Genomic DNA, 13,737 nt, shown 5'->3' with positions numbered 1-13,737 from the left:
AATAAAAACTAATATTAAATTTCTGCTAATTTTCTTTTGTATAAAATGATTTTATACATATTAAAAATAGTTTCTCTGCTTTCTTTTCCATTTGTCCATTTAAAACTTAATAAACAATTTCCGTATATTATTTGATGAACAAGGGTGAAATCTTTATCGATATAGTATTCACATAAAACTATTCTCAAGAAAATCCATTACTCTAAAACGTTTCCAAACATCACCAAGCTTCCTGTAAATTATTCCAGAGACGTGACACGTGATCCAATCGTTTCAACTTCCATCCACGTCCAATAATCCGAAGGAAAGTATACTTGGAGTTAATGAATCACTCCTGGCACGTCAACCAACCAGCTGGTGTAAGGATCTCCTCGGAAAATTCGACACTCTGAGAAAAAAAACTGAGTATAAAAGAAAGAGCCAGGAAAATAAAAAAAAGATAAGGAAAAAATATACACCCTCTGTTGAATACAAATCTATGCTCCTGCCGTAGAATGACCCAACCAGGTATCCTCCAAGGAAAAATCCTCGCGTCAAATATTCCGCGTCCATCGATTTTACTGTTTAGTGACGGTTATCGCGTCAGGAAGCGTCGTGTTCGTCGCAAACACGCACGTGCGTGGCCCACGTGCAGTCTAGAGACGACTAACGCTGCAAACACGAAACGCTGCCGGGTGTGGTCCTGGCCAGGGAAACGTGATCCCCGTGGTAAACCGCTGTTTACCAAGAACGAGAGAGAGAGAGGTGTACTCCTCCCCCGAGAAACACCGATTCTCGCCAGCTTGATCGATGCCCGCGTTAATCTGTCCTTAAGACGCCTTCCTTCCGGCTATCTGCGTATAGAGGGCCGTTATTTCCGGCTGGAAGGTATCCTTGAACGTTTTCGAGCAAACATACCGCGTCGAGGTGCGATAATGAGGGACCGCTTCCCGTTTGGGAATCGAGGATTGGTTTTTTGGGGGAACCTCTCGAGGAGATATTTGGGGATAGATAAAATTGATGAAGTATGCGTGTGTGTATGTGTATGGGGGAATTCTTCGAAGTGGAGAGGGATCATTCGTCCTCGGGTTTGGACGAGGATGTTTACTGAATGCTGATGGTGAGAGAGGATTTGGATGGAGAATAAGATGTATTGGGAATTGGAATTTTTGTGTGCTTTGTTCTTTTGATTTATATTATATGATCATGTAATATATAATGATAATTTTATAAATAAATTATTTTTTATATTTAATTCTTTGATTAGTGTTATTAAACAAATGTCCATTTTCATTGTTTTCAAGAAGAACAAATTTATAAATTCAATTCGCGATGGACGCGCGGATTCAAAAAAATGTGTAATAAAAATAAAATAATTTTAGAAATTTATAAAATAGATAAAATAGCTATAAAATAGATAAAGAAATAATGAAAACTTATTTATTGCATACAAGAGAATTTCGAAAAATTTCACAAAATACATGCACTTGTATACAATGCATACGATATTTACCAATAATTTGTTGAATATAAATTATTAATTACTTTATTTTTATAAAAACGAATTGAATTTTTAAAAAACAAATCTAACGAATCTAGGATAACAAAGAAAGAGAAATTTTGCCAGAATGATGGATCGAGTGGGCTCTCGAGCGACCGCTTTTCACAGGCAGGAAGCTGCCTGTTTGTTGTCTTAGGTCGAGTTCGAATGAAACGCGAGCGTCCCGATGCCGACTCCGTTTGGAATACCGCTGTTCGATCCTAAAGAAACATACGAGGCGCCAGCAGTTACGAACGGGTTATGGGAAAACAATGGTTTCCGGGTGGCATACGAGCACCTGCGACTTCCAGCTACTGCCCTCGCCTCCCCATCGTCAACGACAATTTATTTCCTGCCTCTAATTAACCGAAGAACTACAATATCACAGTTATACGATTTTTTTAGCGATTTTTTTTTTTTGCCCAAATCGATTTAATTGCATCGTTTTCGAGAATGCGAATTAATCGCTTGTAAATGAAAATGAAATCGAATGGAAGATTAACTTAATTTCCAATAATTGGTTAACAGATTCGATAAAACGCAATAGTAGTGAAATAAAAAAAAAAAGGAATTGAAAAATTCAAAAGTTATAAAGAATTACCTGTATCTTTCGTGAATTCATATTCTGTACGAAATCTTGATTCGATAAATCGATTTCTCGAGGCATTTCAAATAATAAAATATTCAATAAATCGTAATAAATTAAAGAAAAAGAAATTGGAAAGTTTAAAAATTACGTAAAAGTCACTATGTCTTTCACGGATTATAATCTGCACGAAACGTAACCTCGACACAAACGTAACTCGATCGAATCCACAGGAATCAATTTCTCGAGGCGTAAAGTTTTCGAAATCGTTAAATCAATTCAATCAATTATTAGCACCGTGTCATTCGATAAACCATCGATCGCAGGCCACAGGCTTACCGATAAATTCCTGGCGCGCGCCAACTTGCACGGTCCGCGAGCAATCGATTACCCAATATCGTCTTTCACAACCTGGAGGTCTGGCCCCTCGGTCGTACGGACGTTGACACAACATGGCTACTACACAGTTGTACAACTCGAGAAGATAATATTACGTATCGGGGATGCTATAGAGGTCATCTTTACATACGGAGGCCTGACAGCTGCGTAATCGATGCGACCACGACTACCATGGAAACCATAGTTTTCCAAACCGTAGACACAACTTTCTCCTCAATGTTCCAACCGCCACCACTACACTGTACTCTCTGTAGACACTCTCTGTTGTGCGTTTACCAACGTTGATCGTTTTATCTTTCGGAGCTGAGAAAGGGAGATCCCGCGCCGAAAGGAAAAACTCGAAACGAGAATTCGCCTGGGGACGAACTTTTCGCCAATCTAACGAAGCCACTCGGTTAAGCCGATTACTTTCGTCGGATGGCTGGAACCCCGGGAAACTCATCCGTTACATGCCGCGCGATAAACAGAAACTTCTCCTCCGGGCGAGGACTCGATAAATCAATTAATTTACCGTGGCCGAATAATCGAATAACAGGACGTACAGGTGGCTGGATGTGGGAAAACTTCATTTGCTCATTTATTTCTTTTTATTTTAAATCCAAAGTTTTCCTATGATTATTTCAATTATGTATGTCAATTATTTAAAATATAACGATCTATGACGTTACATATATAAGAGCTTGAGAATCAAGTGATTTTTCGAATTAAAATTTGATTTGTTATTTAATTTCGTTATTGGAAATGTAATAAAAATATCCTACAATATTAATTAATTTTAAACGTCAGCACTTTTTTATGTAACTGCATTATAAAATATTAAAAAGAATTGATGATTATAAATCCAGAAAAATGGATATTGTGATAACAATTAGAAATTAATTTAAGTTGATCTACTTTAATATCTATTTTAATCTATTTAAATTAAGAAATTCTGATAGATATGATCAATTCATATTCACGAATAAATAAAAATATCATTTATAGAGAGTAGAGCTACTTCAGATTGTTCAATTTAAAAATTCCAAAATTCTGAAAGAGACTTTAATCACTCATCACAAAAATTTCAAATCTAAAAAGATTTACCTACAAAGATTTTCAAGATATTCATTCCAGACATAGAATACAATGATCAGATGAAAGAGAAGTCAATCTCCTTGGTCTGTAGAATAAAAGAAGATCTTCTTTGCAAGATCTCTTATTACTCGAACTTCTGGAAAGACTGTCGAAAGTAGAACTTCGACCGAAAAGGACCAAGCAATCGGAGCACTAGCGACGAGTTTACGTGGCGCATGAAACCAGTCTCCATCTCGAATTACAACACTCGTTACCACAGCCGTCTCGAGTTCCGGAGCGCACTTTTAATGAGTTTCTCGGGCCATGGTCAATTAGGCCCAAACTCGAAGACCCGTGGATCCTCCATCAATCGACGACATGGAACACGTAGCGAGGAAGTTTTCACCCCATGGAAACGCTGGTGTTTACATCCACATGATTCTACATGTTTATGACACCCTTCGAAGAAAACGACGTTGCGTGAAAATAGCTTTTATCACAGTGGTTTTCAACTTTGGCAAAAATATTTTTTTATAGAGAGAAGTATTTATCAGACAAAAATCAATTTTTATTTGTATTATGTATGGATTCTTTAGATTCTGATTATAGGATATTTATACATCTATAGTGAATATATTTTAAGGAAAGAATGTTATAAAAAAAATGCAAAATTTATTTATAAGAGAATATTTAATATAATATTAAAATGGATGCTTAGAGAATATATAAAAGTAACCTTCATTTTTTTATTGGTATTATATTATTTTGATGAAATTGCTTGTTACTTTCTTCGTGAAATTATTAAGCTATTTATATCGAAAGATCTTTATTTTAGAAGATATTTTATGTTTTAAGTTTAAAGATGATTATGATTTTGTAATAATTGAAAATAATTGAAAATGATAATTTAATCTATAACAATATTTCCTAATCTTCCATAACATGCAATTTTCTTTTCATAATTAATTTTTATATGTAAAGTACGTATAATATTTTATTTTTAAAAATGAATTTAAAAAAATCTGGTGGAGAAATAGAAAAAGATATTAAAAAAATCTGTCATAACAAATAAAAAATATTTAATATAAATATTGCAGGTTGGGAATCCATGCTCTATCAGAATCTTCAGAGAAACATTTCAGTTTCGCGAAGTTGTTGGAGATTTTTATTGCGCTCGTGTGCACACCAATGAGCCCTCCACAGCGTTAAGTGGGACTTCAGAAACGAGCTGTAAACGTTCGCCAATCCCGAACCCCGTATTACCCCCTTTTATTTGGGGCGCGAAGATTCATGGCGAATGTTTTCGAACTGTCGCTTTGTCGACACGCTTTATTGTTATTGTATATATTTCCTGATGTGTCATACTGTGATTCACTAGGGTTGCTTCACCCTGGGTGAAGTAGTTTCTGAGTTGATGATTCTTGTAGTTTTGAAAGTAATTGAAATGAAAATAATAAAAGTAATTTTCATCATTTGAAAGATTGATAGATATCATAAAGGTGATTATGTATGATATCAATGTGACATAATTATTTTAATTTTGTAATAAAAATTCGAACGAATGGAATTTTAATTAAAAACATCTTATAATATTTTACAAAATCCTTTTATTTATAAGATAAAATTAAAAATATTTTTATCGTTTTCACATTGAATTTTCGTTGTTTAAATTTAAGCTGCAAAACTTGTGAATTAATAAAATTTATAACAATTTACTTTAAAAGGATATAAATAATTTTAAATCGACAAGTTAAGTATACATAGATTAATTAGTTCCATTTTATTCAAATCTCTTCCTGTCATCCGAGATTTAAAATTCATACAAATGTGATAACTGTGTTCCGCATTATTTTCTATAAGAACTGTGAAAATTGAAGTATCGTGTCACACGAAAATCGTTCCAATTTTTACCCTGTCATACGAATCATACGTGTAATGCGAGTACCGTGTTATTCGAGAGTTCATAGTTCGAACGTATAGCTCGAACGTTTCATAGAATTACTGAGAACCGATCATGTTAAATACCTCGATCATTTTCAATAATCATAGATCACCACGATTGCCATTTAACCTTTTCATCTATACCACCATGTGCCCTCAGAACCACCCTTGAAACCGCAATCTCTCAAACCGCGGAAAATGCAAAACCTGGTACACTGAAGGATTCCTCTGAATTGCAAACGATCACGCATCTCCATTTATCCATGCGTCTGATCACGGAATTCGTGGTTGGCCAAAAAATGTTGGCCAGGCCACAGAGTAGAAGAGAATGTTTCCATTCGATTACACTGCTAATTGTACGAAAATGATCGATCCTTAAAGCAAATCCATATATAATCATTAAATATTCTTTTTTATAATTTTTTATAATTTCATTTTTCTAGATTAGTGATCGAAGTGATTACAAAAAATATACCATTTATAGTTATTATAATTGCAAATATTTATACGAAATAAAATTCATTTTTATAAATGTTATATATATCTAATATATATATATATATATATATATATATATATATATATATATATATATGTATCTACAAAAATTTGATATGAAAATGATATATAAAATTTGAGAAAAAAACACTTTAATAAAATTGACTTGAAATGATATTTATCAATTCTATATTAGTGTATAGTCTATATAATATCATTAAATCATTTGATCACTCTATTTAACCAATAATCCTCAAAGAATTTACGATTTAATCAACTTGTAATATGTTAATTTTGAATGATCATGCTATTCGAAAACTAGAAGAAAATTGAACATTTTAAAAACATTAATGAAAAATAAACCAAAGTCGAATCTCCGTTCTTAAATCTCAATCATCCATAATTGTGCGTGGAAATAAGAAAAATAATTTTATAGCCAATCCAATATATATAAAAAAATTAATCTACATAATATCAGGAATTGCGAATCACCTCATTTCGCCTTCAGAACGATTCATATATCCAATTCCAATCCCCTTTGCCGGAAACTTTTCCATTTCCGTATTAGCCACAGCGACGTTTTGTTTAAACACGGGTTAAGCCGGCGTCCCGTCGACTGGACGCCGCGGAAACTGTCTGGTTTCGAGGGAAAATACCGCGTGAAAACTTTTCCTCCCCCTCAGTTAGACGAGAGAAAGAGAAAGAGAGAGATACCTTCTGCTTCGAGTAGACGAAAAGGTCGAATCTCTCTCTCTCCCAGGCCTTCTCTTTCTCTTTCTCTCTCTATCTATCTCGTTCCTTCCTTACCCCGTGCAGGAGGGTTAGATGGAGCCGAGTAATGAGCTTCCCGGACCGCTTGTAACGAGCAAAAACTTATCGTCACTCTCCCTCCTGATTTACTCGACCTGCCACGTCGTTAGTTGTACTGCCTCCATCCACCCGATCCTCTTCGACAGTAACTGCGCTAGGCGTCCTAAAAAGCCTTCGACGCATTCTGGATCCGACAAGCATCGAGACGTCGATTCGTTCTTTGCTCTCTTTTCACCAGTTTTTTTTGCATGCTGGTTCTTTGAAAATACGCGGCGTTTTTTCGACGGAAGATGGTATCGATGATCACGGTTTTTGGACGAGCAATGGCGGCTGGTGATTGATACTCTCGAGCGAGATCGAGCCGATTTTTAGGAGATCTTTCGTAAAGATGTTCTTAAGCTGTGCATTCAAGAAAAATTTTTTTTAATTTGTCAAAATGAAATATTTAATAATTTTTAAAATTCTGCAAGAAACTTTAAATTTTATATTCTTTTAATCTCGCGTTTCAAACATATTTACGATTAATCGTAAGATTTGTGAATAAAGAAGATAAAAAAAAAATGTTTACAATTACATTAAATCTTAGTATAGTTAATTTCTTTGTAATCAACAATGAGACATTTCATTAGTCTTCGTTTTATCTAGGGTCGAGATATCTGGCGTTATGTTATCTTCGCTATGGCGAGGCCTATTCGAATCGAAGAATGCAAAAATGAGAACATATTTATTTTATCGTATCTAATCCTTCAAGAATGTTTCTCTTTTGAAGACTATATATGAATCATTTCGTCGATGATTCCACGAAAAGCCACTTTTTTCGAAGAGACCAACGTTCGAGATGTCAGCATAAGAATCTGACCCTGTTCCTTTCTCAGAAGTAGACATCGATAACCCTGTTACGAGAGGTCCTCGCGATGGCCTCGGCTACGCGATAGTTTCAACGGTTGGCTATTTATTGAACCAAGAAGTGAAACAATGATCGTAAATAACGAACAGATAAGTTCCTATACTAATTGGTGACGGATGCTAAGCCGTGCAACCGCTTGTCCTAGGCTTGTCCAGGCAGTTTACGATGCTTTTATTACCGATAAAACATTCCTTTTTTCGTGGAAAATCTTTCATCGTAATCGTCGCTGAAATTCATTTATATTATCCTATGATATAAACGAAAAATAAAACAGAAAGAGGAAAGATCGAGAGAAGATCAATTAGAAATGCGTATAAGTAAATGTGCATTCTTGGAAACGAGGATCGAGGAGTCGAGATAGCCTGGAAAGATTATGAGAGTCAATAGGCGTATAGAGAAAGAAGTAGATAGGGAAAAGATCGAAGGAGGAACGTTAGGGATTTGGGACTCGAATCACGGGAATGCCTCTGAATGCCTCCCTTTCTCGCGAAGGGGAACAATGTTCATTAATAAAAAAGTCGGAACAGGGGATGCTCCTATTGGGTTTACGTCGTCGCGCCACTTTTTTACCCGGAACATCATTCATTCCCTGTCACAGAGCAATTCGAAAGAATATTTACGGTCGCATGGTTAGCATTTTAAAGAAAAAAAATTTACGAACTTGAAAAGCAGATAATTTTGTAATAAATTATCGTATATCTGTTTTTGAATACTAAAGCTAAAGAAGCTTCGAATATTTAGAGTACAATGTAATGTTTAAATCGAATTAAAAAAGATACGAAGAAAGAATTAGAAAAATTTAAAGAGTCGATAGTTAGAATGTCTGATAAAGAAATATTTTTAAATTAATTCTGAAAAAAATAGGAAGACAATGAAAATATAACAAATATATAATTCTATAATCTATAAGTTGATAAAATAAATGGAATATTGAAGAATGTAAGATCAACATTGATTAATTAATTTCATATTTCAGATTTAGAATCTTTATCAATGAAAAATCGGTCACGATTTTAAACTCTTGAAAAAAAGATTAAGAGTAATGATACAACAAGATAATGCTTCACTATCGAAAATGAAAAATTAGAAATAAGTGATGATGTAATGTAAGAAACTTATCTTTATATATGCAGTAATTAAAAATATGGACTTGAAAGCAGTAAGAAATATTTGTAAAAATATATTATACAAGAAAAATTTATACGCTTCCAAGAAATAATACATTCTAGAACTGATGTAAACGAAAATTCCACATCACAATTAACGAAACGAATGCATTTTAAAATAAACGAAGATCGATAGAGAGTTGGGACAGGCGTGGTCCATATTCCCTTCCCTGATTACTGGAAAAAAATTAGTGGACCCCTCTTTCTTTAGCTCCATTCCATCTTTTTTGGAAACAGGCATACGTCACGAGACCGTGCACCCATGATCAGTGAGTTATTTAACTCGTTTGTCTTAATGAGAGTTATTTGATCCCTCGTGTCGAATTGGCGCTGCAGGAGACTCGTAACGCAATAAAGCAAAAAGCTAATGGCGCTCGTTACCGCATTGTTAGGTGATAAAGATCTACACAATGCATAAGGCTTCACGGACGCGCTCGTTTTCGAATGCGTTTCTGCCGTCGACACGTGTTCCACTCTTCGTTACCCTAATTGCGTAAATTGAGCGCAATCTGTCAGGATGCATCGGGCGTCGCCCTCAAATCGTTTCTTGATAGTTTTGCCACGCTCCGCGTCATGGAACTGCTTCTCTCCTCCTTTCCGCAGTTCTGGATGGAAATGGAATGTCTCTCTCCTTCGGCTGATTCCATTTAACAATAGAAACGTCTCGCGGATTCAATCAGCGGAGATTCTTGGGAAAATTTTGTATTTTGTTAACTTGTTCTCACTGAAATTTCGTGTCACGTACATAAATATAACGAGAGAATCAAAAGTAAATATACACTTTGAAGGAAAAGAATTCATTTGATAAATATGTATAATATTTGTATATTAAATAGATTATAAATATAAATTGTAAGTAAGTAAGGAAACATTGTATGGAACATGAAACGTTATTTTTATATAGTTTATATATTTATTTTCCATGAAATTCTATCTTTTTCAGAAATTTTTCGTATATAATTTTAAATAAATAATTTTTTAATTAAGTGGTAAAATTATCATTCTTCTCTAACTTAAGTTTTTCTTTTCCTTTTACGATTGATATTGCATTTCTTTTATCGAAACGGATTAAATTTTAATCTACATAAACATCGTACGTAAAAAAAAAAAAACAAGAATTTAATTTTGAAACAATTAAAAATTCAAATATCCCAAACTTTAAAAATTCCTCAATCATAATCCATGAAATGAAAATTAAATCTTTCAAATTTTTATATACATTATTCAATCATGAATAATTCAAACGAGAGTGTACAACTCGTGATATTTCATATTTCTGAGAACTCATATATTCATATTCATTGGAATAAATTTTTGAAATCTTGAAAATATTAAATCATTCATAAAAACATTAAAAACCCGATTTCTAGCCGAGATATCACATCCTTCAAAATTCGTTCAATCGTAACTCAAGAAAGATCGATGCATACAAGTCTTTCAAGATTTAGCATCCGGATCAAGAAATGCAGCAAGATTCAAAGAGCGATCTCGAAGGGGGAGGGAGAGGGGAGGCAAAAGGACGGCGAAATAAATTTAACGGCGACACACAGGCTACTTCTCGTTGGAGCGTATCGTCTTCTTCGTTCTAAAAGCTACCCGTAGTCGCGTCCAATTATGCCTGAAACCAGTTTAACCGAGGGTTGCGACGGTTGCCGACTGGTGGCTGATCGAGACGAGCGGAAGAGGCCGGTCCAAAAGCTTTCAAGATCATCGGGTGGACATCCCGCGGCGAATAGCTACTTTTGTAATGATTACATTAGCTTAGCGTAAATTATACGCGCCGTTGAACCCGCGGAAGAGGTAGGGAGGAGGAGGAGCCCGATTAGAAATGGCCGAGATAACAGGTTACTCGTTTTATCTGGCCGACCGATCCTGTCATGCTTCGCTGCGTCCTCGGTGGACGCTGTTGGATCCCGATGGGAGGAAACGATTTCACGTCTTGCATTCGAGTTGCGAGGCGACTGAGTGATAATGACATTGCTCCCGTCGATGTTGCGATACTTTTTCTTTTTTTTTTTTTCGATTTTACTTCCTCCAAGGGAGACTGATTTATTCCCTCGTTGCGGATTATTGGCTCTCCCTCCCGGTTGGAATTAGTTGCACATTCGAGGATATTTATCGGTGGAATGTAGAGTCGAGAAATTATAGAATTTCTTAGATGTGCCGATATGGAAAAGAGGGTAATTGGAAGAAAGGTAGGAAGAAGAATAAAGAGGAGAAATGAAAAGAGAAGAAAGGAATAGACAGAGTGGCACAAAAAATCGAAAGATGAATGAAAAGAAAGGGATGGAACAAAAAATGGAACCGAAAAAAAGATAGAATAGAAAACAGAGTAGGAAGAAAAACAGTCTGAGAGGGGGATAAAATAAACAAGCAAAGTAGAAACAAGAAAGAAACAGTCTGAGTATTTCGATAAACAAGGCTAAATGTATTTTGTAATTGTAATAATTGTTTTTGAAATTGATTGACGTTCCTATATTGTTCTGTCTCTATATCGTGTATCATTTGATGTTTTACTTGAATGATCGTATAACTGAGAATGAATAGCAATTACGTCGGGCTCAGTACTATAAGACGGCATACGTAAACCTAGGGGTTTCTGTGGAAAAATGGCACGAGAGAAATAAAACAGTAGTGAGGAACGAAGCGGAGTAAAAACGCGTAGTAGAGAATAAACTGGAGCAGTTAAGTAGCGGGGGAGTGGAGCAGTAAAGGAATGAAAAATGAGGTCGAGCGAAACAGGAACAGGGAATAAAGAATAAGAGCGGTAAAGAACAGCGGTACTGGGAGCGGAAGAAAATAAAAAAAAAAATAATAATGTAAAATGAAAAAACAGCGGTGGATAAAAAAGCGTAATAAAACAATCTAGAAACGAAGTATCTTCTGATCTATAAAATTTGATTAACAATCATTTTCATTCAATTCCTCGATAAAAATTCTAGGAAGAAAAGAATCTAAATATTTCAATTCCAATTGTAATATTTGAAAGTTTCTGTTAAAAGTAGATAGACAAAAACGATTCTATCTATGTTAACAATATAAAAATATTTATTTCTTCTATTGTTTCAACAAATGAGGGAAAGTTAGTTTATTTTAAGAAATCAATGAAGTTTTTTAAAAAATCTTCGTTCGTTTCTGCGAATTTTCACCGTTTGTTTCCCTCAATTTTTATAATCCAAACCATTTTAACCGTCTCGTCGCGTTAAAAATTATCAACCATTGTAAAAAGCAATGCATCGAGAACAATGCATTTCCATTACCAAGAAGATTGAATAACACGATTGTAGTTTTGATTGCGAGACATTAAGTCACTCCATCGAGTTGCCAAAATTATCTTTTCTTAAGATAAGACGGTTAATAATTAGTGGTTCATCCAATGGAGTCCTCTTGCAAGAAGACGCCCGGGCGTCCTGCCAAACGCATCTTTAGCCAATTCTCTCTCTTTCTCTCTCTCTCTCTCTCTCTCTCTCTCTCTCTCTCTCTCTCTTTCCCTCTTTCATTAGACTTACAATCCGTTTGGCCAGGATGATTTCTCGCGATTCACGAATCCACTAGGCTGGGAGTGGGATCGATTAAAATACATGGCTGCGATGAAAATGGGATGGAACGATGGCGGAAGCAGGGAAATCGTGCTAATGGAAACATTTCCGATGAGATCTCGTTGAACGTGGCTTGTCTTCCATCGAGGCGAGATTTATAATCCACTTTGGGGTTAATTATTCGTTTCCAACGGCGGAACATTGAATTATGTTTGAACCGCCAATGATCTCGCTAGTTTATATCTGACAGAATAAATAGAATGTCGAATCTTTAATTGAAGTTGTGATCGAAACATTCGATACGATTTTCGAGTATGATATATTAACGTGACAATTGATCTATTATAATATAACAGAATAATAGAAAAAACATCCTGAAAATATGAATTGTGCGACAAAATTTATAAATGAAATTTAACTTCGATAGAATTAATTTTTTATTTCATATTTATATTTCATATTTATATTTTTACGTTTAATTTTAATAAAAGTAATCTGGTTTTTGAATAAAAATTTTGTTATTTCAAATTTTTAAGTATATATAGTTGAATAAAATATATTTAAACTGAATTGGAAGAAAAAATTTTAATAACTATGCATTAGCTTAATTTTGTTTTGTTTTACTTTTATATTATTATCAAACTACAGATATTTATTCATTTATATGAAATTTATAAAATGCATACGTTAAAAGTACCAAAGTATTGTTCAAAATATAATAAACACACTATATTTGAATTTGAAAAATAAAACATATTTCTATTTAAACTGCATTTCTTTAATCATATTTACAAAAATTTGATTGAAAATATTTAAAAATTTTTAAATATATTATAATATATTTTTCAAAAAATAATTACATATAATAATTACATAAAAATAATTACATATGTGTCATATATAAAACTGTAAAATTGCAAAGATTAAAAAGCTGTAGCTTTATTCAGAAACTTCGCCATTGAATGCTATTGCTGATTCAAATAAAATCGATTGATCAAACTTTAATTTAAACATAAAGATATATTCGCTAATAATTCGTGTAATAAAATTTGTGAAATAAAATTCATGAATAATTCCCGAATATTAATTTATCAATTTCTTCAGTTTTTCAAGAAAAATCGAAAATTACTATATATTTAATATTCTTGAAAATCAAAGCTTGTAAAAAAATATCAAATTTACGAACACCTCCTATATGAATCGTGAATAAAAATTTGCAGAAATTTTATTCCATTCTAAATAGCTATACATAATTATAAATAATTTAAACTTATATTGTATTTGATTTCATTTCATTCACAAAAAAATCTATATACTAT

General features: G+C 33.9%; 1 long non-coding RNA gene across 1 annotated transcript; it reads right to left on the bottom strand.

The window, feature by feature from the left end:
• Positions 1-240: 240 nt before the first annotated feature.
• Positions 241-1,151, bottom strand: LOC113219035. The gene is made up of 2 exons (XR_003305425.1): positions 459-1,151; positions 241-388 (listed from the first exon to the last, which is right to left on the bottom strand). It is a non-coding gene; the product is annotated as an uncharacterized LOC113219035 (long non-coding RNA).
• Positions 1,152-13,737: the final 12,586 nt, after the last annotated feature.

This window comes from Apis mellifera, linkage group LG10 (genome assembly GCF_003254395.2).
Source record: "Apis mellifera strain DH4 linkage group LG10, Amel_HAv3.1, whole genome shotgun sequence".
Lineage (NCBI taxonomy): Eukaryota > Metazoa > Arthropoda > Insecta > Hymenoptera > Apidae > Apis > Apis mellifera.
Note: the sequence above shows the minus strand (reverse complement) of the source record. Positions and strands in the feature narration are given on the sequence as shown.